The 25848-nt window shown below is 48.8% G+C and overlaps 1 protein-coding gene across 3 annotated transcripts in view; it reads left to right on the top strand.

Annotated features, from left to right (window-relative positions):
• Nucleotides 1-2091: 2091 nt before the first annotated feature.
• The window catches only part of LOC129124582 (mitogen-activated protein kinase kinase kinase 3-like), an 82861-nt gene continuing 59104 nt past the window's right edge, over nt 2092-25848 (top strand). For all 3 annotated transcript variants that reach the window (XM_077187678.1, XM_077187721.1, XM_054639626.2), the window contains exon 1: nt 2092-2212. The gene's annotated coding sequence lies outside the window, so the exon portion shown is untranslated. The remainder of the gene's footprint in view (nt 2213-25848) is intronic.

Here is a 25848-nt window from a genome sequence, read left to right as displayed (position 1 = left end):
GAGAAGGTGCAGAGAAAAGCACCCTCCTTCCCAAAGCCAGGTGGCTTAGGCTCCACTCACGCTGCTTCCCGAATGGATGAGGCAAGCTGGAGTCAGAGGTTCCTTCCAGCAACAGCTCAGTCCCCCTGGACATGGCTCTGCAAGCTGCACAAATATTCTGGGGAGGGGGAGGGAGAGAGAAGAGAGTGAAACCTATTCAATTACATCAAGATCACGACTGGCCCTAGTAAAATCATTTATGGAGTGAGGGAAGCCGGAGTGGTTTGGGCTGGAGCCATGTGCAGTTATTTGGGATATACAGAACCGGTTTCTATGGATTTTATTCATAGGTCACGCGATTGTATACGAGGATGTGAGATCTGAATCTCTCAGGAGGGGTCCCTGGTTGGGGTTTCTATTGCCTTTATAGGCAATGGCTCAAACTTTCTTGCAGCAGTAACTCCTTAAAAACTTGAGGGGAATGGGGCTGGTTTTAGCATCCAGCCCATTTTTTTTTTTCTCCTCCACCAAAATCTTGCATTTACTTTGTTCCTCTTCCTCTCCATAACACATTTACTAAATGGGGAAACAAGGAAATAATCAGAGAAATATTCTTACTTACTTTTTCCATTGTCTGCATGAATTTTCTCTCTTTCCCACCAGTCTGAGGGATATCTGGTACATAACTCAGCTCCCACTTCCATCTGTTTTTCAGCCTCTCCGTGGCCCTTTTTAGGGGTAATTTTGTTTCTATGCCATTGTTGGCTCCTTCCACACAGGCAGTCGAGCCCAAAGGAACTTGGACACACAAAAGAGATTTGGGACAGTGGGTGTAGATCAGAACAGCCCAGAGCCTTCTCTACCTTCCCAGGAAACTGCCCAGGGAGCCCTGAGCTTTTCTGGAAAGCAAGCTGTGACTCAGGAACAGTCTAAAGCTCTTTGGTCTTAACTATGGCTCAGTTTGACTTTATTGCCCCAAAGAGGCAAACCCAAATCAAGTTATCAGAGCAATTCCTGCACATGCCAGCTGTGTGGAGAAAGCTGGGCCCTGCAGAAGGCTACCCTGCTGCAGCAAGATACCACCATCTTCACCAGCAGTCCAGCTGATGAAACCTCATCCCAGAATCAAAGGGTTTCACCCCTGTTTCTCATCATCTCCTGGTTTTTTGGTGGTTTTTTTTTGTGTCAGCCCTAGGTAGGACAGCTCGCACCCAGCCCCGTTTTTCCAGAAGGTAGGAGAACCTCAGCTGGAGCGCAGAGCTCACATTCCATCCTTCTGGAAAGCACAGCCGGGGATCCCACCAGGTGTCTCACCAGGGCTGCTATGACCTGCGGGAGCACGGGAAACTGCACCTGGACCGAGCAGGGCTGAGGGATGGGGCATCACCCGGGCTGAGAGTCAGCCCGAGGGTCGGAACTGCTCCGGGGACAGAACTGCCCCCGCATTCGGAACTGCCCCGGGCGTCCGAGCCGACCGGGGATCGGAACGGCCCCAGGGGCTGGCGCAGCCCCGAGGGTTGGAACTGCCCCGTGTCTCAGAGCTCACCTCGACTCTCACCGGGGCCAATCCCACCTGCAGGGCCAGGGAAGCATCAGCGGCACCGAGCGGGGCTGCGGGACGGGGCATCGGGGCTGCGAACCCGCCCGGGGGCCGCAACTGCACCGCGGATCGGAACCAACGAGAGGCCCGGAGCTCCGCAGGGCTCGGAACCGGCCCTGGGCTCGGAACCACGCCGGGTTTCGGAGCCGCCGCAGGGGTCGGAGCTGCCCCAGGGTTTCGGAGCCGCCGCGGGGGTCGGAGCTGCCCCAGGGGTCGGAGTTGCCGCGGGGCCGGAGTTGCCCCAGGGTTTCGGAGCTGCCCCAGGGGTCGGAGTTGCCCCAGGATTTGAGAGCTGCCCCGGGGCGCGGAGCCGCCGCAGGGTTTCAGAGCTGCCCCCGGGTTTCGGAGCTGCCCCGGGGCGCGGAGCCCCGAGTGTCGCCCCCCAGCGGCGGGGCAGGGCCGGCCCCGCTCGCTCGGTCGGTGACTGGCGGGGCCGGTCCGCCCCCGTCCCCGTGCCCGTCCCATTGGCCGCGGCGGCTCCGCGCGTCACCGCTTCCTCCCGCTTTTGTGCGCCGCCCCAGCCGAGCTCCAGCCGAGCGGTGCCGAGCCGAGCTGAGCTGTTCGGAGCCGCGCCAGCCGCTGGGACCCGACGTGGTGACACCAGCCCCGCATGTCCCTCCGCGGGTGACCCCGGTAAGTCCGTCCGTCCTCAGCCCCCCTTTCCGCGGGCGCTGGCTCCGAGCCTCCGTGAATAGTTTCGTTCTTTTAATTATTTTACTGTCTGCAGCGGCGACCGAGAGTTTTGCAGCCGGGTCTGGCTTCCGTGGGTTTTTCTTCCTTCCTTTCTAGTCTAGCCAAGTGGGAGCTCGTCCCTGCGGCTGTGTTTGGGGAGCCGTGGGGGGGGTCCCCAAGGGTGCTCCCCAGCATGGCTTGCCGTGTCCGTGGCTGCGGAGCGGATTGAAGGACTGCACTTCCCCGGGGCTCCCCGCACACCCCCGCCTTGAGCTGCTGCTCTCGGGTCGCTGTTTTCCCCGGGTTGTCGCCTGGGTGCCTGTCCCAGCTGCAGCTGCTGACAGCGAGCGGCCGGGATTAGACTCCAGTACCCGGTTTGGGATGCACTGGCGTCTGGAGCCAGCGGTTTCGGGATGTGGTCACTTGGGTGCTCCCTGGAAAGCATCCAGGGAGGTGCGGGGGTTCTTGGCCACCCCTCACTCTCCTGCAGAGCTCTCCCTGCACCGTCCGTCCGGAGCGGTGAGGATGGGATGAGCGCGGGGAGGAAGGCTCCCCGAAGCCCGTCCCCGCGTGGTGCGAGTGGCCGGCGGAGCTGGGAGAGCTGGATTTCTGGGAAAGCTGGATTTCTGGGAAAGCTGGATTTCCACCTGGACGGAGCGAGCCGCTGCCGTGGGGCTGTGCCACGAGCCGGGATGATGCTCAGGAAGGATTTGTGCTGCCAAACCCCTGCCCTGCGCGGCTGTGCGGGAGGAGCGGAGCAGAGGTGGGAGCCGGGGAGCAGCTGGGCAGGTCCTGCACGGTGGCCAAGTACGGCTCTTGCTGGCCCTGACACAGCCCGGAGAGAGGCTTCTCCCTCGGCTGCTGCCTTTATCCTCCTCTTCAATTCCTGTCTTGTAATCAAGTAGTTTTTGGGAGTGGACCTGCTCCTGGTTTGGGGAAGGGTCTTGCATGTGTTGCTGGTGCATGAGCCACCACTTGGGATTTGGAGGCTTGGGAATTCTGCAGGGCTTAAGTGATCCCAGGGTCAAGCTATTTCACTTCTTTGGTGAGAGTGAATGGTTGGGGGGAATTTCTTTCTGTGACACCTTCTGGATTTATTTGCAGTCTGGTATGTGCAGTTTGACGTAGTTCCATGCAGGATTTGTGCATGGAGTGCAGCTTTTGGAAGCAGCTCCTCAGGTGTGCATGAGATCAGTTGCATTTGGGGCTTTGTTCTGCCTGTGTCAGATGGTCCAATTTCCAGAACCCCTAATTTGACATGAATTATAAACAGGGATTCAAGGTTTGCCAGGGCTCCTGCTGATCAGAGCAGACCTCCACAGCTGGGCACAGCCTTTGCCCTGGGAAGGTTTTGCAGCTTGTAAAAGCTCCTCTGTTGAGGCAGGGCGTGAGGCTGGATGGGCTGCCAGCCTGGTGGGATGTGGATGTAAAGGACCTTTTATACCTTCCTCGTGTGAACGCGTTTTGGTGCCGCAGTTTTTTCCACGGCTCCTTAATCTCTACCAGAAACCCGCAGCTCTGCCATGTCAACGTGTGCTGATGGGCAATGCATTTATTTTTTTGGAGGCTGTCAGAGCCTGTGAGGGAAGTGTTCTCACACAGGGAGACGTGGTCTGGATTTTCACCCAGACGAAGCGACTCCGTCGCGAAAAGCCAGCGCCTGCGGCAGCCAGAGGAGCGGCTCCGTCCCGTCCGGAACGTTCCTGCTGCTCCCCGATGCTTCGTGATTTTCTCCTGCAGCTTGGACTCGATGCTCTGTGAATTTTCCCCGTTGGGAAGACGCCTGGTGAGGCTGCCATGGTGTGTCTGGCTCCCTGGCAGAGCCGTGGGATGGAGTGTGCTGCTGCAGCATGGAAAGTGATGTGCTTCCAGGCCTGCTCTCCCAGATGGACGTGGGAACGAGAGCGAGGGCTGGCAGGATCCTCTCTGCTGGTGGGTCTGGCCCTGCTGTTGGAGACCTGCTGGTCGAGGCTGGAGGGAAGTGAGTCAGGCTTTGCTGTAAGAAGGGATATCTTTTATTAGACTGCTTGGGGAAGGCAGGCTGGCTTTGGAGTGCACGTAGAAGAAAAGAGGCAGTGATTGCTTGGAGTCTGCCTTGGCTCTCCAGACTGAAGGAACCATCTGAAAGAAAATGAAGGAAAAAAAAAAAATCTTAACTCCAGTTTAACCTGTGCAGTTCATCTGGCCTAAGGAAGCACATTTCATCCCTCTGCAAATCTCTGGGCTCCTTAGATCCTGAGATGCAGCACAGCACAGGGACGTGCTTGCCACCTGCCAGCCCTTCACAGGAGGTGGCCGAACATTTTCCAGGCTGGCTCCTACAGCGAGGAGCTGTGGGGGACAGGGATGGTGCTCACTGATGCCTGACGATGGCAGGAGCCTGCTGGGCTCAGTCCCTTCCACTCCTCTCTTTGCACAGGGCACAGGCCAAGCACAGAAATGTGCAGAATGTCAGCTGTGCACTGGGGAGATGGAAAATGCAGTGTGGAGCCATAAGAAGTGGAATATGGATTTAAATATTTTTATTATTTCCCCAGGCAGGGGGGAAAAGCTATAGATGGCCCACTGATACTGAACCTGGCAGGTTCACCTTCAGTCCCCAGGCCTTATTTATTTAGATATTTAACCTCCACAAGGGGAAATTGGTGACCAAATGTTTTTGGTGAGTCCCTCCAAGGAGCATTTCCCCTTTCCCACAGGCCAGGGCAGTTCAGCATTTCTTTCTGGCACCTTTTCTGCCTTTCCTGAGTGCAGTGTAAGATGCAGAGGTGGTGAATGTCATCTCAGTTGTGCCTGAACCATGCTGTCTCTGCAGGCTGGCCCCTATCCCATGTGGCATGAGCCTTCATCTGATGTGGTCAGTGCTGTGGTGAGCCTCAGACAGGCAAGATAAGGGCTTTTCTGTCTGTGAAGGTGCAGGTGAGCATGCAGGAGTGTGGATATGGGGGCATTTCTGTTTGTTTTCTGTCTGTCCCTGCAGTTCTGATCTGCTCTAGCCAAGTAATTTTCCTGTTAGTCACTGAAATGCTGCTGGTGCCCAAAGCAAAAGGGTGGTCAGGCATTGGCACAGGCTGCCCAGGGAAGTGGTGGAATCACCATCCCTGGAAGTGTTCAAAAACAGTGTGGATGTAGCACTTGGGGACATGGCTTAGAGGTGGACTTGGCAGTGCTGAGTTAACGATTGGGCTCAATGATATCAGAGGTCTTTTCCTGCCTTAACGATTCTATGATCCAACCGGTCTGTCTCAGTTCATCTTTAATGACACAAATTAAAAGCTAAGATCTCCTTTAAAAACCAATGCCTTGCTCTTCAAAGGCCCTGGGGAGCTGTTCCCTGCAGCTGTTCCCCGTTGCATGGGCATGAGGGGCACGGGAAGAACACTCTAGAGGGGCTGCAGGCAGGGGGTACCTGGCTCCCTGCTTTGTTTTGGCAATGAGGATTTGTTCCAGGATCTTCCCCTGGAGACACAGGGCTTGGCTGAGAGCAGGATGGGGGAAGAAGCAGCATCAGCCTGGCCCATGATGGGGACTCCTGCAGCTCTACACCCCTGTCTCTGTGACCAGGGATGGGGACACAGCATTGCGTGTCACCGCTGTGTCTGGTCTCAGGTGCCAGCTTCTGTTCCCAGGGCACTTGGAATGTCTGTGAAAGGAGCCCAGAGGGTTTGACCTGGGCTGAGTCATTTAGAGGTCAAAAGTGAAAGATATACCTGTACCCTTTAGAAGAGGGCGTTCAGCTCCCAAATGCCTTCCCCAAACTCCTATTTTCTATGCTGGAAGACCCTACTATAAATGTTAGTGGAGATGAAGTGGCTCAGACTTTAATGAGCATCTCTGGCTGGTTCTGCTCTCCTGAGTTAAACCCCAGGCCGGGCACCATTTTATGCAGAGCTGATTGTCACTTCTGCAAGAGCCTGTCTGCTTTTATCCTCTGCACTCTGGGACATGCAGCCCAGGGAGAGAAGGAGCTGTAAGAGCAAGCAGTGAGCCGGGGTGGAGCTGAGCCAGGCTTGGCTCAGAAGCTGCCTGGGCCAAAGTCCGGCTGGCAGAGCGCGCCGTGCCCGGCGGCTCCAGCAGATCCTGGAAGGAGCTGGCCCAGCTCCTGCGTGGGCTGCTGTGCAAACAGCCTGTGCCCAGGCCAGCTCCTGTGGGCTGGGAGGATGGCTCAAGCCTTCAGGTGGCGATTAAACAGCAAATTGCTTGAAAAAAAACCAGCCCTGGGTGGGTGGATTAGAGGCGCTCTGCAATACGCGCCAGTGGCCAAGTGACAAAAAGTCATCTGATTGATAGCTGGGTGATTCAGATGGAGAGAAAGACTTTGTACCGTTGCTTTGGGAATGTAATTTGTGAGATAAGAAGTCTTTGTGATGGAGGTAGGAACACCTTGAAGCCATCAGCGCTCTGTGGCCTCTGCTTTGAGTGCTCCTGTTTTGGCATTGTTATGTTTGTCTTGTCCACCTGCAAGTGTGTCCTGCACGGTGGCTTTCAGGTGCTCCCAAATCCCCAAGGAAATATTGAAAACTTTGCAGATGACAGTCCTTAGCACAGATATTGAGTGTAAGAGTGAGCCCTGTGTTGAACTGGTGCAGAGGGTCAGAGGAAGGTGCTGCTGCTTTGGCACATCTGATGAGGTCTGTCCTTGTTGAGGTTGTCCTTGTCCTGCAGTCCTGAAGTGGTCAGGACTGGGTGATCACTGTAGATCCCTTTCAGTTGAACTGTTCCATTCCATGGATGTGCATGGAAGTCCCTTGTGATGAGCATGGTGGATTACCCAGGTTGCTCAGTACTTTTGTGCTGCAAACTCTTGTTCTGGGGGCTTTTGTACTGAGCAGAAGTCAAATCATCACAGTCTAGTTGTGAACAGGAAATAATGCAATGCCATCCATGGTAAATAAGAGCCCAGAAGAATTTAGCAGATCCTAAATTCTTCACAGTCAGCTGTCAGCACCTTTAACTGTGTGAGGTGGCTACAGGGGGCTCTATCCCAAGCCATGAGGATTCTGCAGAAGGGTGGTGGGCACAAGGGTGATGGGCACATCTGGCTCTCACCAGCTCTTAATAACAGTGATATCTTGCCCAGATATAAATCAAGGGTTGGGGCATCCCCTGCACGGGGCAGTGATTTGATAAGGAAGGGTTGATTGAGGAGAAGGTGTGTGGGTGAGATTTGTTATCACAGGGCAGACAGGTGAAAGTGTATGCAGAGAAACTCTCTCAAATACTCTCTTCCTTTCAGCCTCTCTCCTCTTCCTCTCACTCAATGCCTGGGGAGTGCCCTGGGGAGAACTGTCCCTCTTTTGCAGGGTCAGTGTAGTGCCATTGCAGAGGGCAGCTGTTATCTACACTGTTATCTACACTGTTATCTACAGCTGGCTGATGCAGATGGGGGCTGATGATAGTGTTAGCCACAGAGGGATGATAACCCTGGAATCACCATGCTGTGGGAGTATGTGGCTGGGGGGGGGGACAGAGAGGTTTGGGAGTGTGCAAGTGATGAATAATCATTACCTCAAATCAGAGATTTGGGCTTCCTTTTGTTGAGACTGACCTGTGCACTGGTGCAGTGTAGCATCCTTCAATTAACAGAGCAGGCTGGGAGAGTTTTCTTTGCTGGTGGAAAGTGTTCATACTGCAGGCTCAAAGCCTTCTGCTTCCCTTTCAGCACAAAACTGCAGCTTTGGTTTATTCTGCTGGAATCCTTCTGCTGATTTCCTCTTGGAGAGTGGCTTTTGGGAAACCTCAGCACCTCGTGGTTAATAAACCACTGCTTTGCTGCTCCTTGGTCTTAGTCCCTCAGTGCTGGTGCTAACAGAATAGCAAGAGTCATTAGAGAAATATGCAAGATATTCCAGTTATTTCTCTTTGGATGGTGCTGGTAGCAAGTAAAAGAGATAAACAGAGCTGTGCTTAGCTTATTACATCATTGGTTTTACTGAAAGGGTCAAGGTCCAGCTCTGGATGTTGTTGCAGGATGCATTTGAGCTGCTCCTGAGCTGAGCTGAGCTGTGCCAGAGGGAAAAGGTTTGGGAAAAGCATCATTTTAGTGCTCTCCCTGTGTTCCTTCTGAATGGTGCCCTGGTAGAGATCACGGTGGGACAAATCCTGCCAGGGTAATTTTCTTGACTTTGCACTGGAAAACTGCCCTTGGCTCCTGTTAAGGCCCAGGAGCTGTTCCTCCTCTGGCAGAGGCAGCCAAGGGAAGCCCTGCTGACATCTGCTGGGTGTTGGGGCTGGCAGGCACCATCAGGGCCCCTGGGTGGGGAATCACACGGCACAGAGTGGGCTCTGTCCTGCTCCTGTCCTCATCTTGCTGCTGGGATGGCTCCTGGTGGCTTTGCTGGCTGGATCTGCTTCCCTGGTGGCTCAGGCTGAGGTCTGCTTGCTCCTCTTGTGACATGGCTGAAATGAAGGATTTGAGGAGCCATGCCAGTTCTTGCCTATTTCTGTTTGGTTTGGGGGTGCTTGCTGAGACTCTCCACAGTGCCCTTCCTGAGCAGCTGAAATGTTCAAAGACATGCACATCACACCTGGCTGATGACACAAAAAAAAAAGGGAGAAAATGTTTGTTTAATCGTTCCAATATTTCAGCAACTTCACCTCCAGCATTACAGGTGTGAATAAAATCTGGTGTGAGCCTTTAAGGGCTGAGGATGTGTTTTCACAATTGGCTTTTGGACTCAGCACAAAAGGTGCTGAAGACTGTGACTGTCTTCATCTCTGGATGAGAATGAGCTAGTTGTGGTCTTAGTCTGTGGCCAGGAAATCCTGTGCTGGAGAGCTTCCCTCTCAGGAGCCAGTGGGGCTGTCCCAGGGAGGTGGTGTGGTGCCCTGAGGTTTGGTGAGATGGAGCAAGGCTTCCTGTGCCTGGTTCATCATCACCTGGGAAGTTGGTTTGTCTTTCCCACCAGGTGTTGCCACAGAGGTGCAGTTTGGTGTCTCAGCCCTGTGGGAGCTTCCCAGGCTCTGGTTGCTGTGGGAGTCACCAGGAGCTGATGAAAGTGGGAAATGCTTGTGGAAGAGCATGGGGGGTGTTGAACAGGATCTCCCCTTGGTGCATGGGGATCTGACCACCTCCTTGACCCGTCCTGGGCTGGATTTCCAAAACCTTGGACAGGTATGGCTGAAGGTCTCTGGGCTGCCCCACAGGACATCACCACCTTCATGGCCACGTTCAGGAGTGTGTCCCTGCAGGGGTGTCTCCAGCCCAAAGAGGATTCTTGCTAATCCCTGCTTCCCTCTCTTTCCTGCTTCCTCTCTGCCCGCTCCGAGTGTGGAGCACTGACAACAGCCCAGGGCAGGACCATGGGGGATCCTGGCTGCTGAAGGCTGTGCTAAATGCTTTCATGGGACACAATTTATGTCCCATGAAAGCTCCTGCAAGGTGCCTTGCTGCACATCTCTGTTTTGGGGCTGTCTCTGATGTAATCTGTCAAGACAGGGGCTGCTCTTTGACTTACTGCTGCAGGTCTGCTTGGGGATGGATGACCAGTTGCTTACCTAGCATTACCAAAGCAACGAGTTGTTGCTTTCCATGACTCATGAAAATGCACTGTAGGCTCTCTTAAGAATGGCTGAGATCATTTTTTGGCTGGCTCTGGGCATCTGGTTTCCTTAGCAAATAGCAGTGGGGGTGGAGGGAGGGGGATTTCCAAACTCGTTTCTTTGTATGTGTGATCTGGTTTTTAGAGCTTGGCTCAGAAAGTGCTTCATTTTAAAAAGGGAATAAAATAAAAAAAAAAAAAAGGACCTGTAACTTCCATGTCTGTTTGGTTTTTGTAGCATGTTTCCTTTAGTCGTGGTTTGGTGTAAAAAGGGGAAAGGTGCTAATAATATTTCAGAGCTGTAGGCTGTGGTCCTCTTCTTAAATAAGCAAGGATAGAAACATGATAAGTGGTATTTTCCTTTTAGAGCAAATCTTTCTGGGGAAGGAGAAGGAGGTACAGAGGAAATTCTACAAACAAAACTGTAATTTCATTAATTTCATCTTTTTTTTTTGGCCGTGTTTGCTCAAATTGGGGACTTTGATGATGCAGCAGAGCAGAGTCTTAGCAAGAGGTGTTTTAGTGTTTGGATAATCTGATTATTATTTAAAAAAATATTTATTTACGTGTAGACCCTGGATTCACTTTCTGTGTTTTTCCTGTGTGGTTCAAAGGCAGCAGCACAGACATCCTTGAGAACCGAGTGCAGCAAGATAAACATTAACCAGAAGAGAATCAGAGCCCTGTGGCAGCTTCAGTGGGCAGGAGGTCCCCAGGTGCTCTGACACCTCTGCAGCAAGGCTGCAGCAGCCTCTGTGTAATCCTTCCCCAGCCCAGCCACTGTTTGCAGGCACCTGAGAGCAGACAGAGAGAAGGGAGGGGAAATCCTGGGCAGGCAGAATTGTTTGGGTAGGGAGATTTGTGGTGCTGTGGGTTTGGTGTGCCCATCCTTTGCAGGGCTGGCAGGAATAAAACAACAGCCTGTTGCATATTCATACATCTCATACATGATGCATAAATTCCATTCAAACACAGGATTCTGTCTGGTCAGTGTCAACTTCTTCCTCTTAATCCTAACAGTGTCATCCTGTCTGAGTGAGGCAGGAAGAAGTTAATTTCTCTTGATAATGGGGCAAAAAATTCTCTTTCTCTGAAAGATTCAGGTGTCCTGTGGCTGCTATCTCAGTGTGAGTCCTTTCTTTAGAAAAAAAGCATCATACATAGCATAGTTTCTATTTTAACATTTTGTTATAACCTATATTTAATATAACTATATTTTATAACTACATTTAACACACTTACATAAGAGAATCAATACAGCACTATATTCTAACACAACACATATAATATTCATTTTAACATATGCCAAAAGCCAATCATAAAATATGCATTTTTCACACTTCCCAAGCCCAGCACTGTCTGCAGACACCTGAGAGCAGACAGAGAGAAGGGAGGGGAAATCCTGGGCAGGCAGAATTGTTTGGGTAGGGAGATTTGTGGTGCTGTGGGTTTGGTGTGCCCATCCTTTGCAGGGCTGGCAGGAGCCAGGGTTTGGTGTGTTCCACAGTGGCCAGTTCAGGAATTGGATAGCTGTGAACCAGCCTCCAGTGCTGGGCATGGTCAGTGCTGGATCTTGGCTGGGGCTGGTTCTGCAGCCAGGGCAGGCAGAAGGGTGTCCTGGTATGCTGAGGGCTGGAGCTGCAGATCTGTGCTGGGAGCAGCAGCAGCTCCATGGCCAGCCCTGGGCCAGGGCTGAGCAGGAACAATGTGACTGAACAGGTTTGGGCTCCTTCCCCTGGAGCTGGGCTGAGCAATGCAGGAACCCAGAGCTGTGCCAGGAGCTCCCCTTGCTGTGAAAAACGCCAATCACTTGCTTTTAAAATTTTAGAATTTTAATAGTAATAAAATGGTTATAGAAATAGTAATATAATTAGAGTAATAATAATTTGGGCAATTTGGATTAGGACAATACGAGACAACAGAAACAAAGAGTTACTGATGTCTGGGTACCTTTTCTGGGCAGCATAAGCCTGAAAAAGGACCCAGGTTAACAGAGGATTAACCCTTAAAAGCAACAGCCTGTGGTATATTCATACATCTCATATATGATGCATAAATTCCATTCAAACGCAGGATTCTGTCTGGGCAGTGTCAGCCTCTTCCTCATAATCCTGATGGTGTCATCCTGCCCGAGTGAGGTGGGAAGAAGTTGGTTTCTCCTGATAATGGGGCAATAAATTCTCTTTCTCTGAAAGATTCAGGTGTCCTGTGGCTGCTATCTCAGTGTGAGTCCTTTCTTTAAAAAAACTTATCCTACATAGCATAGTTTCTATTTTAACCTTATGTTATAGCCTAAAACTCTATTTAACACACTATTTAATAGAATGAATACAGCATTACTTTCTAACACAACACATACAATATTCATTTTAATATTTGCAAAAAGCCAATCATAAAATGCACATTTTTCACACTTGCTCTGAGCTTCCCTTGCTCTGTGCCCAGCGAGCAGGAGGAACTTCCCTGCTGCTGTCTCTGTGAAAAGCTGACCAAAAGCAAAGCCCTGGAGCTGGAGGAATGGGAAGCTGAGCTCCAGGGAGGTGATGGAGCCGCCCCAGGGCTTGGCTCAGGGCTGTGCCAGGAGCTGCTGGGAGCTCCACAACTGCTCAGGCCCCTCGTGTTCTCCTCCACCTATGGATTTCTCTGCATCTTTGCTAGTTAGTTTGGAGAGAATGGATAAAAACCCCTCATTTAACCAGTGTAGTGTAGTCTTTACCCTCTTTTTTTCCATGGATATTTAATGTATTTATTTATTTATATGCATGTATTTAATGCATGGCCTAGCACGCCACCGATCTTCTAGCTCTTAATTGTTTTGTTCCATGCAAAAATAGGAAATAAATGTGACCTGAGGTCTTCTGCTCTCTGTGGTGCTCCTGAGTATTTGAACACGTGGCCAAAGTTTATTTTTCTGAGCTGGTGGGCAGCTGCAGCCCAGGTGCCTGTAGTGCCATGGTGATGCTGGCCCAGGCTCAGCAAGACCATGGGATGAGCTCTGTGAGATCCAGCCCAGGCTTTTTCAGAAGGTCAGGTCCTTATTGATAGACTTTATTTATAGGTAAATTTCTGCTGTGCAAGATCCACCAGCAGCTGTGACCCTGGTGGTTTTGGTGAGCAGGGAATGCCAGCAGGTGAGCTGGCATAAGCTGAATTTCCCCTGCTTAATGCTGGGTAAAACAAGTGGGAACAAAATTTGCAAAGACAATTCTGCTGTATTATTATTTTATTGTTTTTTTAAACTGCTGTGCCTTGGCATTGTCCCCCAGTGCATAATGTTCTTTTGACTAGGAAAGCCAGTATCAGGGTACCCCAAAGGGGCTGCTTAATTTCTAGGCAGGTGTTGCTATGAAAGCTGTATTTTTTTGATCTCTAACTTACAGATGGGAATGTTGAAGGAACCCCCCTCTCCCCAAAATTAAGTCATTCCCTGTCCAGTCTAACATTTCCAGTGTATAGTGTTGGTGAAAAGGAATTTTGGATCACATTCCTTCCTCCAAAAAAATACGGATTTATTTCTTTTAAAGCAGATTTTTCTATTCCTTCATGTTTGAGCCTTTCAGACATGACTTACACTTCTTCAGTTTTTGACATCTGCAAATACTTCTTTTTAACAAAAAAAAAAAAGGGGAAGTGTGGATTCTGATGTAATCATGTGACTCCAGGAACAAGGTTCTTATGAAAAACACAGAATCCTATGAGAATTTGCAATGCTCAGGGTTATCCCATTGTTCAGCAGAAAATGAAGCAAAACCTTCTACTCCCAGCTGCCCCATCCCTTGGTGTCCATCTTGTTGCAAGAGATATTTAGGCTGTGTGGTTTTTGGTGGGTTTTTTGGCTTTTTTGTTTTGTTTTTTGGTTTTTTTGGGGGTTTTTGGGGTTTTTTGTTGTTGTTTTTTGTGGTTTTTGTTGTGTTTTTTTTTTAATGGTGTGGGGTTTTTAATTTTTTTTTTTAAATGGTCTTTTTTATGGTTTATGTAGTGAAATATTTTTCTCCTTGCATGGTGAAATTCACAGATCTGTGGCCTTGAGGCTCTCAGGTGCTCCCTGGGTTGTGTCTCTTGTGGAAGCCTTGCACTCTTCAGGCATTTTAAAACCAAGACAGAGCCTTGCTGCTGTTGTGGCATGAATCAATGCCAATGGAAATTGCCATGCAAACCTAAAGACCTAAGCTGCATTGGAGACTCTTCTCCCCAAACCCTTTGGTTCCTTGCATTTCCCTTTCTGGGGTGGTTGGGGCTTTTTGAGCTTTTTTCTGTCAAAGAGGCTTGACCTGGATGTTTGCTGTCTGTGCTCTTGCCAACCTGCCTTTTGCAAAAGTAAAGGAAGTGCCTTTCCATCTTGGACAGGAGCAGGCTTGGGAGCTCAGAGCAGTGTTCTGATAGCACAAAAATGAGGTTCCTGTGCTGCTCCTGGCTGTGGGACAGGAATTGGGGGACTTGCTTGGGTGCCCCAGAGCTTGCTGAAGGTGAAAACCAGGCTCATGCAAGTCCTCTCTTGTGTAAGTTCCCTTGGGTAAGCCCTGTTAGCTGTCTCTGGAAGTATTCAAAACCTGCCTGGACGTGCAGCCTGCTCCAGGTGAGCCTCCCTCAGCACTGGGAGATCTCCAGAGCTCCCTTCCCACCAGAGCCATTCTGGGATTCTGTGAACATCTGGAAAACAAAAACATCTTCAGAGGGCAACTCTCCCACCACAGGCAGGCAGAGCCAGCGTGTTCCTCTACAGCTTGGGAGATATTTGTCCTGTGACTAAGCAGAAAAGAGATGGAAAAGGTCCTGTTAGATCATCCCATCCACCTCCCTGCTGGCAAGCAGCTTTTCTCCCTGGTGTGGATTTATTAACAGGGGAGACAGGAGGGGTTTGCTCAGGCACTGAGGAGGAGCAGCAGGTGAGAGAGAAACTCTGCACACAGGTGACTCAACCTGCACAGTTGCAATTGTTGCTTGCAGCCATAGGATTTTGTAGTAAAAGGGCCAAAACCTCTCAACTTGACATTCTTGGCATGGCTGGAGCCTTCTCCTTAACTTGCTGTCAGTTTGTGCAGGCATGAGCTTGTCTTTTTATAGCATTCTAGGAATAAGCTAATTTTACTTGATATTTATGATGGAGTAGGTGGCTTGAAAACTAATAATACTAAAGGGGGGAAAAAATAGAAGCCTTTTGGAAAGGAGAGGTCAGCCAGCTGGACCTCTGCACAGCTGGCCTGGGCTCTGCTGGCCATGATCTACAGGAAAGGCTCCCAGAGGAGATGTCAGGGAGGTGCAGGTGGAAATGCTATTGCCATGACAAACAGAGCAGTGCTGGAGTGTCAGGCCAGAGCTTGGGGACCATCAGCACTGCTTGGTTTGTTACTGCTTAGTAACCACAGCACGGTGAATGTGGGTTGGATTTCATTTCTCAGTCCCCAAATGCAGCTCAGAGCACTGGGGTTGGAATTGCTGAGTGTGGAGAGCAAAGGGACAAATTCTGACCAGGGAAGAACTGGAGCATGTGCTCCTGTAGGGAATGGGAGCAGGAATTTCCTATCCAGGCATGTGCTGAGCTGCCTTCTCCTACTGAGGCTGTGTTGGTTTTTGCACTAAGGATCACTTTGCTGGCTCCAGAGGTCAACACCAGTGTGGGATCAATATTTAGGGTTAAGGATGAGCACTGTTCTGTCCTGCTGGTGAGCAGCCAACCTTCCTCTGCACCTGTGACATCTTTTTGCTGGTGGTGGCACTTGGTTGGGCAGCAGGGGCTGTTCTGCAGATCCATTTCCTGACATCATGGTACATTTTGTGTGGGTTTTGGAAGTGTTATGGGACATCTCTTGGCTGAGCAGTTGCTCTGTTGCAGGGGCAGAAGCTCTCCCAGATCCATGGAGGGTGTTTCATGGTACAGGCAGTGTCCCTGGCACCACTGGTCTTTCTCTTGGCTTGTCCTATGGAAGTGACAGTATCACAGATGACGTTTTCCAGGAAAACTTCCAGCACTTGTAAAGAGCTCTGACATGGGCTTTGCCTCCCTTCCCTCCTCCACCAGACATCTCCCAGGGAGGAGGGAGCTGGAGCAGGGCACAGTGCACACAGGGAACAAATCTGCCTTATTATTATTTAATTTAGAGAGAACTTGGCCTAAAGATGTAAAAAGGAATTGCAAGCACTGTCTGGACACCACCTCTGCTCATCAATTAGCAGCATTAAACTCTCAGCAGGGAGGATTAATTAGAAAACTGAAATCTTTCTATCATGACAGCCTTCTGGTTTGCATTGAAATGCAGCCAGAGGACTGGAAAGGCTTCTGTATTTTGTTTTGATACACAGGCATATGTTTCTTTCCATCCTGGAAATTAATTCTGTCTGTCTGTAACGGAGCCGTGGGAATCAATATTGAGCTGAGCTGTGTTTCTCCAGAGCTTTCTTCTAAAAGGAGTTGACTGCTTCCCCACTGTGCCTAATAAGTGACCTGATTTTGGAGCAGCTGCTCTGCCAGTTCAGAGGTGTTGTACAGCTGCCTTGATGGCTCATGGTCTCTCAGGGGTGATGGGCTTCTCTTCTCTGAAAGCCTCCAGGTCAGACTTTCTCTGAGCTGGACAAAATGCCCACATTTGTGACTTTCCATTGCTCCACACCAGGCTGGACGTGGTAGGAGAGGAAATTACTCATCCCACTGCCTCCTCTGCAGACTGCTCTTGGCCTTGGTGAGCTGTCATGCTCTGTCTCGAGTTCTGCAATGCCCTGAGCTGGGTTTAGAGGCAAACCCCCCTTTTCCTCAGTGTCATCATCTTTCCTTCCCTCCACCAGGCTTGGGGAATGAAGCAGGGGGAAGCAGGAAGCTGCTGCCTTGCACTGGGGGAACAGCTCACTCTTGGGTGATGGCACAGCTTGGGCAACCCTTCTGGAGAAGAGGCTGCCTTGTGTGCACTGCAGCAAGCAAGGGCTGTGCTCAGGCTCTGCACAAGCACAGCTTTGGGAAAACTGAGTGGGAAAGGGCTGGCAGGAGAGGCAGGGCAGACCTGGGAGGCCCTGAGGGCTCTGGGCTTTGGGCAGTGTGTGTGCTCTGCAGGCTGTAAGGTTCTGTGAGCCCATGGCTGGCTGCTCACAGTCTGGTTCCTCCTCTGTTGGTGGCTCATTTTTTACCGTGAAGGCAAGGGCACTTGAGTTCATGTGATACTGCAAGTCCAGAGGACAAGGAGAACAAAGCCTCTGTGGAAGCTGCCCCACGTGCTTGTTTCATAACCCCATCACCACCCCACTGATGGCAGGCACAAGCCAGCAGCTCATGGGGGCAGCTGAGACCTGGGGCAGAAACCTGCTCCTTCTGCCCAAAACCACAGCTGGTAGCTCATGGGGGCAGCTGAGACCTGGGGCTGGGCAGAAACCTGCTCCTTCTGCCCAAAACCACAGCTGGTAGCTCATGGGGGCAACTCAGTCTTGGGGCTGTGCAAAATCCTGCTCCTTCTGCCCAAAACCACAGCTGGCTCTTAATCTTTGCTTCCACTGAGCCCTCACTGAGCTCTGCCTTCTCCCACTGGAGGGGTCTCAATCCAGAGCTGCATGGCTGAATCACCTCCCCTCCAGCAACTGGTGGAGATGAACCAATTTGCAGACACCCTGATTACACCCCAAAGCCCACCTCAGCCCCTCTGTGCCCAAATCCAAGTTTTCAAATTGGGCACCAAGTGACCAAGTCCAAAGGATCTTCACCTCTCCAGATGAGGGTGGGCCAGGATTATTCACACACACAGCCCTGCCTGTGAGGATGAAGATCTGCAGCTGGGGGAGGGAGAGCACTGTCCTGCATCATTTTCCCTTCCACAGGGCAAAACCCTGTGCTCAGACAGCTCTCTATGTATTTATAAATCAGAGGGAAACCCTGATGCCAGCTGCACCTACAGAAACCCTCTGATGCCAATGAACATTCCCCTCTAAGTGAACACTTAGAACATGTGAAGAGTTGCACGAGCAAGGAGAGGACCTGCCAAAATGTGTGGTGGCTGTTGGGGTCCTGATCTCCCCATGTGGTGTCGTGGTTGTGCTTCTTGCCCACAGAGAAGGAGCAAATCAACCAGGTGGCTGCTGAGAGAGCAGAGAGTGGTCAATTATTCCTGAGCCCTGGGCTTTGCAGTCGATCAGAAAGTCTGGCTGGGATCAATAAAAGCCAGGCAGGCTGCAGGGGAGAGGCTGTGCTCGTTAAAGAGAAGCTGTGCAGGGGGATGGCTGCCAGGGACTATTGATCCCTGCAGGCTGGGGGGAAATGCTGCATTTCTAAAAGGCTCCTGGCATGGCCAGGTGTGTTCTCCATCCTCTGTACAAGGCAGGGAAAGTGGGTCAGACATGAGCTAGGGTGAGGGTGGGAGTTGGCAAAGAAGCTTCAAAGCCCTGATCCTGCCAAGGCCATGGGATGGATCTCCTGTCACATTCACATTCTCTGAAAAAATCCTTTCACCCAGGATTTTTCTCCTGGGAAGCTGAGAAGCCTCAGAGAAAAGGAAAACAATTCTTATCTCATTTGCTTCTCCTGTGTTGTGCTCATGTGGAATGTGGTTGGAGATTGTTTACCCACAGGTGATTGTTTCATTGGATTCTGCTGTGAGTTGTTTTCACTCTTTGGCCAATCAGGGCCAGGCTGTGTCGGGACTCTGGAAAGAGTCAGGAGTTTTCATTGTTACCTTTTTAGCCTTCTGTAAGTATCCTTTCTGTAAGTATCCTTTATCCTATCCTTCCTATCTATCTTTTTTTTTAGCTTTTTTTTTTTTTCAGGATACTTACAGAAGGCTAAAAAAATAATAATGAAATATATATATATAGTATATATTATAGTATGACTATATGTAGGGGCATACAGTATGGGTAAATGAAGGTGGTACAGAATGTAATCTTATCCCCTAAAGAGCTGCAGTTGAGCCAATTACTAAAGATTAGGAGCAGGCCTGATGTTAACAGGCCACAGCTGTAGCCAATAATTGGAGTGTTATAAAAGAGTGGATTGGTGGGATCTGGAGTCAGTTGGCTGCTGTGAGAACAAGGAAGAGTCAGTGCCTGGAGGAGCTGCCTACAAGAAACATCAAGGAGGTACAAAACTCTGGCAATGTGGGACCTTTACAATGTAATGACACTAGAACTCTTGCAATATATATAGAACAACTGTGTATATATACATGTATAGTATATATACTATAATTTAGTGTAGCATTCTTTAATATAATATATTATCATAAAATAATAAATTAGCCTTCTGAGAACATGGAGTCAGATTCATCCTTCCTTCCTGCCATGGGGCACCCCACAAATACAATAATCACCCTCCTTCCTAGTCCAGAGCTTGGTCACTTAGTGTTAAAATCCCTGTTGGAGCAAATGGGTCAGCCATGAGATTAGTTATGCTTTTGATACCTGTTGGAAGTTAGGGTATAGGGAATATTTCTCAGTTTGTTTTGATAAGTCTTGATTTTTAAGAAAGCATTGCTTTTAGCTTTGTTTATGGAGAGGGCTTCTAAGGCTTTGAGATGAATTGGAATTTATAAGTGTGTAAAATAGATAATAGTATAGTTTATTATAGGGTGAACAGTTTAGAGTTTTGGGTTTTTAGTATGGAAGTAGATAGAAGACAAAATGGAAGATTTTGGGTGTTTGGGGTTTTTTTTCCTTTTTTATCTACTCTATTTTCTGTTGTGTTAGTGGTATAGAATGATTAGTTGAGGAGAGCTGCAATGTAGATGTTGCATGATAAAGAAATAATTAGCTATTGGTAGAAAAGTACAAGTGAAGTATGTTTTAAAAGTTAATTGGACAAAACAACTGTAAAAGACCTCGGAATCCCAGTCCCTGGTGCAGGTTCCAGCTCTCAGGCCAGGCTCCCCCTGGCACAACCTTGGCTTTGCAGCTCTCTGGGGTAAAGCTCCATTCATGGGCTCTTTGTTTCTGATACCACATGATTTTCTCCCAATTGCTTTTCCCAAGGAAAGAAAATTTTTTTCTGAGACAAACACTTTTCTGATGGCTTATTTCACTTGAAGGTTTTACTATCTACTCCTCCTTTTTGGTTTCTGCTCATTCTCCTTCCTGTATTTCCCAGTAACATGGAAGAGGCCTGAAGCTTCACTTTTCCAGATACAGTTTTGCTTTAATTTCCCTCCAACAAAATCTTTGGTCATTTGAGGAGAAATACAAAAATAAGGCAATGAAAACCTGCAGGAGGAAGAAATGACAACATTCTTCTGCATTGGTTTTTATATTATATGTAGAAATACCTTCCCTTTGCTGTGCTCACTTAGGGGGGAATGTTCATTGGCATCAGAGGGTTTCTGTAGGTGTAATCAGGGTTTCCCTCTGATTCATAAATACACAGAGAGCTGTCTGAGCACAGGGTTTTGCCCTGTGGAAGGGAAAATGATGCAGGACAGTGCTCTCCCTCCCCTAGGTGCAGATCTTCATCCTCACAGGCAGGGCTGTGTGTGTGAATAATCCTGGCCCAGCCTCATCTGGGGAGGTGAAGATCCTTTGGACTTGTTCATTTCAATGCCCAATTTGAAAACTTGGATTTGGGCACAGAGGGGCTGAGGTGGGCTTTGGGGTGTAATCAGGCTGTCTGCAAATTGGTTCATCTCCACCAGTTTCTCTGTAAAAAATGGGAGTTCAGTAGACACAATTCTGTGCAAACCCTGATAAAAATAAAAACCCAAACAGGTGGGGAACCTGTGTGTGCTCTGGACACTTGCTTTGCTTGAGCTGTTACATGGAAAATAGATTAACTCTGACCTGATGGGGCTGTGGTGTCTGACCTTTGCTGGTAGAAGAGTCCTTTCTCATCCTTTTGATTTGCTGCTTTGTTTTATTGTTCCAGAGGTTTGAGATCTGTATGGAAAATCAAAGCTCTTTAATTTGCCAGCATATATTACATATATAACTGCATATATGTAATATGCATATATATACATATATAACTGCACTGGCTTTAGTAAAAGGGATATTACTGCAAGGCAGGAAAAGGGACTGAGAGAAATACCAGTACCTAAAGGGGCTACAAGAGAGCTGAAGAGGGACTTCTTACATGGATATGGAGTAATAGGACAAGGGGGAATGGTCTTAAACTGAAGGAGGAGAGATTTAGATTTGGTATTAGGAAGAAATTCTCTCCTGTGAGGGTGGGGAAGCCCTGGCCCAGGTTGCCCAGAGAAGCTGTGGCTGCCCCATCCCTGAAAGTGTCCAAGGCCAGGTTGGACAGGGCTTGGAGCAACTTGGAATAGTGGAAAGTGTCCCTGCCCATGGCAGGGGGTTGGAACCAGACGATCTTTAGGATCCTTTCCTACCCAAACCTCTCTATGATAACGTACCAGAGTGTGCTGTCTGGAACATCTTGTTTATAAAAAGTATTTTCTGAGAAGAGGATTTGTTTGAAGATCTCAGTGGCTTCTTCCAAGGGCTGTCATGGATGTTAACAGCAGGACTCAGGCAGGTTCTAAACCTCTCATTCTCAGTACAGGTCGTGCTGGAAGGAACAGGATGGCTCAGGAGATTTTTCTGTCAAGTGCAGCTGCCCTGGCTGGGTCACTGGCTGAAGGAATCCTCCACTGAGCACGATGGCTTTTGAACACAGATCTCTTCTCCCAGCAGCAGGTGGTGTGAGAAAGATTCTTGAGCAGTTTTGGGGTGTCATGGCCCAAACTGGGGAAGAAGAAGCCTTGGTTTTATGAAAAATCCTTTCCTTTGGATTTTTCCTCCTGAGAAGCTGAGAGGCCTCAGGAACACAATGTAACCAATGGTTATCTGCTGCTGTGGGATGCAACAGGTGCATCTGGGATTAGGCTCATGTGGTTGTTCCTAATTAATGGCCAATCACAGCCCAGCTGGCTCAGGCAGAGAGTCTGAGCCACAAGCCTTTGCTATCATTCTTTCTTTTTCTATTCTTGGCTAGCCTTCTGATGAAATCCTTTCTTCTATTCTTTTAGTATAGTTGTAATATAATATATATCATAAAGTAATAAATCAAGCCTTCTGAAACATGGAGTCAGATCTTCATCTCTTCCCTCATCCTCAGGCCCCTGTGAACACAAAGCCTCAGCTGATGGTGCTGATACAGAATTGCTCCTTGGCTTTCATGGGCTGTGGTTCCCAGAGCCTGGGCTGGCTCCTTCCATGAGCTCTGCTGCTCTGTGCAGGTCACCTGCAGCTCAGCAGCCTGAATAAAACCTCAGGGGAGGTTTATTCTCCTCATCTTGGCGCATGAACTTTGTCCCTTGAGCTCTCTGGGGAGATACACCTGCAAACCTGGCCAGGCTGCACACGTGTCTGCAGAAAGTCCATCCCAGCTGCATGCTCATAAACATGGAATCAGAATCATTTAGGCTGGAAAAGAACTTTTAACATCACAGAGTCCAGCCATTAACCCAGAACTGCCAAATCCATGACTAAACCTTGTCCCTAAGTGCTACATCTCCAGAGATGCACAGTCTTAAATTGCTATTTTTTTACTTCCCTTGTGTGGTGTATCCTTTGGATAACCTGGATGGAAAATGCCTTCAGGGCAGGGTCTTCTGTGTCTGAAGTGACACCAAAATTTAGCTCTTGTTTTGTGTATCCCAGAATATGGATCCAAGTTCCAGGTTGAATGTTCTGTAGTTTAGAGAAAACTGTAAGGATGAGGTTGGGCTGATCAGAGAAAACCTGGAATAGTCCAACTAACCTGTAATATTCCAGCTCTCCTTTGCCTTTGAATCCCTCTTTGCCAAGCCTGCAGGCTGCCTGAGCTATCAGCACACATCCATTTGTGTTCTCACCATTAAAACAATCTCATTTGCTTTGCTGTTGTTTTTTTACACTACCCCAGCCCTGGCCTCTGAAGCTTTTTGAAAATAACATTTACAATAATATTTTTAACAGTTCCGTAGTATACAAAACTCCAGTGCTCTGGCAGGACTCCCGGAAACTTGCTGAAAGTTAATGTGGTCAACTCTTAAAAAGGAGAGAGATTTTTTCCGCTTGACTCTTGCTTGTTAAACTCTCTGAGCCCAACATGTTCCCTGCTGCTTGAAAAAACAAGGAAAGTCCCAATTTTAGCAATGCTACTTTGAGTAGCTTTCCAGCCGAGCCCTATTTCAGGGGCAACTGTGGATTTTTTTTTTTTTTTTTATTTTTTTGCAGTGGTGTGTCCCTACACCTCCAAACCCAAGTGCTAAGTGGTGCTCAGGCAGGAATAAAGAGGTGCTGCTTTCCCTGGAAGCCTGGGGGTGATAAACTACACAGGGAGATGCTGTTTGCCTGTGCTGCAGTAGTGGCAAGATTTGCTGCCATGAACTCTGTGTTTTATGGGGGATGCTGAGCCTGTGCAGGGTAGGAACAACCCTTTTTGGGGTGTTCCAGGTGATACTGGAAATCCCAAATATCAATAGCAGACTGCAGGTCACTCCAGCTCTCAGTGCTGAACTGCATCCTCCTGCTTTCATAACCTTCATCCTACATAATTCCTCACAGTAAATCCCCTGGTCCCTTTGTTTTATCTTCCTTTACATCCTGGAGAAAATCACGCTTCTCCATCCCCTTCTCCCCTGCTTTGGTTTCTGTGATTTAGATCCACAAATCTAACTCAGAGGCAGGATGCAGATCTGTTGCAGCTGAACTGTTGTCTCCCTTGAGCTCAGTCTTCCTTAATCCCTTCCCAGCCAGGAGTATGGGAAGAAGAAAAAAAGAAAAGCAGGGATTAATTTTCCAAGTGGATTAATAACCTTGCATACATCTCTCATGTAGATACTCATACCCTGCACTAATGGAGCTATAAAGAAGTTGAGCCACTCTGTCTGCTAAGTTTAGCTCAGGCAAATCAAAACTGATAAACAATTGATTATTATAATAATATTATAATAATATTATGTATATATTATATATTAATAAGTAAGTATATATAAGTATATATAAAAGTATATATATTAATATAGACTTATAATATATGTATATTATAAGTAATATTATGATGATAACTAAATTATAATTATATTATTACTGTGTTTATTATTATATCAGTAATATTAATAATAATAATATAGATATTATTATTAATATTATTATAATTATATTTTCCCCTGGATCAGAGCACCTGTGCTGGGCTTTCCTGCAGGTGAAGTAACTTCCAGCATTTCCCTGAGCAGACTGGGGCAGGCAGAGTCTCTTGCATGCCCATCACAAACCTGGAATGCATTGCCCCAGCACCCCTGGGAGCCAGCACCTTGCTGAGCTCTCTCACTGCTTGCCAGGGAGATTTCCAGTAGATTTACAGAGTTCTGTGGGTGCAGTGGCCAGTGGGAGCCCAGTTTCAGATGCTCCCAGCTTCTGTGTCCCAAAATGCCAGCACTGCTGAGGGAGCTGAGTGGGAGGAGAAGCTGCTTGGAACAGCATCTGTAGGAAAAAGATTTTCCCTTTTTTTTTTTTTTTTTTCCCCTCTTATTTTTTCCCCCCTCCCTGTTTTTTTAAGGGACATAATAATAGGACAGAATTTGTACTAGAAACAGGAATTTGTCCTTCTGGAACAGGAAGCTGCTGGTATGTATTTTTGGGAAGCCACGGAAATCACCAGTGTTTGCAGTCCGGTTTGAAGGCTGCCTGTCCTCAGCATTGAGAATATTTAGCATTTTCTGCTAAACCAGAAAACCCTCCTTTCTCCTGTGTATCTGTGGAGATTTCCTGGCCTGTGTGCAGGGGCTGGTTTGCTCAGCAGGGCTGGGCAGGGGGGTCTCAGGGCTTTGCTGGGGCAGAGGTGATGGAGAGCAGCACGGGGAGGGCTCTGCTGATGGAAAGGTCACCTGTTTTTTCCAGGGCTCGTTTGCACAGTTCCTGTAGATGCTTGTTTTTCTGACTAGATATGGTTTGGAAAGGTCTGGAAGGTCTCCAGGAAGACTTTAGAAAAATCTATTACTCTGATAGGAGAGTTAGGCTGGGCTGTCCCAGGAATTTACAGTTGATCCACGCTATCTGCCTGTGGCCCTCAGTGCAAATTATGCACACAGCTTAATTCCTGGAAGTGTCACAGCAGCTTTGAAAGCAAAAGTGAAGGTTTGGGCTGTTTCCTGCTCTTGTTATAATCAGATGGAATTTTCACTCTGCTTTCTTGCTGGTTTTCTGCTCCCTCTTGGTTCAGTGTTGCACAGACTGAGCAGTTCTTTCTCTAAGTAGGATTTTTAACCATTCAAGCTGTTTAATTACTTCCTTTTCTTCTTCTTGGAGCTGGAAATGGACAGAGCAGAGTTCCTGGTGGCCCTGGGCTCTCAGGCTGATGGTGCTGTCCTGGGAGGAAGCTGCAGGAGAAGGAACAACACTCTCAGGGCACTTGGATGTCTCTGCCTCTGCTGCTCTCTTACCACCTTCCCTTCCTGCTCGTCTCTCTCACAATAGGTTGGATAAATAACCCTGTGCTTGGCAGCACTGAGGCACCAGAGCTGCAGAAAATCATTTTAATCCATGCTTGGGACCATTCCTGGTCCTCTTCAGATTTGTTGCTGCGTTTGAATTGATTTGACCAAGCCAGGAGGCTTTCAAAGTGCCTTTTCCTGCCATTTGTGGCCAGTGCCTCATATTTAACACTCCAATATCCAAGTCAGTGTCCTGGAGCCCTCACTGACTTCAGGGCAGCCTGCAGTGGCTGCAGGGCAGGAATGTCTCACTCCCTGTGCAAGTCTGATCAAGTTCTTGAGGTGTTTCTCCCTTTCCTTGTGCTATCACGCAGGTTTATGACTAAGAAATCTGAGGGCTTAACAGGCAGCTGAAGTGGAATTTGATGTTGTCTTCTCTCACAGTGTCCTTTAAAAGGTGCCCATTTTTAGGTGGATTTTGCCTTTGTTCAGTCTAAAATGAGGTTTTTCATTAGTGAGCAGGACAGGCTCCAGCAGGCTCAAGTGTGCCTTAGTTTCTTGGTGGCCAAAACAACCCAAAAAACCTTTCTGGGTGCAGAGTTTGGCTGAATGCAGGGTGGCAGGTCCCTGAGCCCATTTCTGTGCTGGTGTTGGGGGCAGATTGAAGGCAGAAACTCTGGGAGGGCTCCTGGGGACACAGCTCCCATGAGGGGTGTATGGGGCAGTCACTGCTGCTAGG

This window comes from Agelaius phoeniceus, chromosome 1 (assembly GCF_051311805.1).
Source record: "Agelaius phoeniceus isolate bAgePho1 chromosome 1, bAgePho1.hap1, whole genome shotgun sequence".
NCBI lineage: Eukaryota > Metazoa > Chordata > Aves > Passeriformes > Icteridae > Agelaius > Agelaius phoeniceus.
Note: the sequence above shows the minus strand (reverse complement) of the source record. Positions and strands in the feature narration are given on the sequence as shown.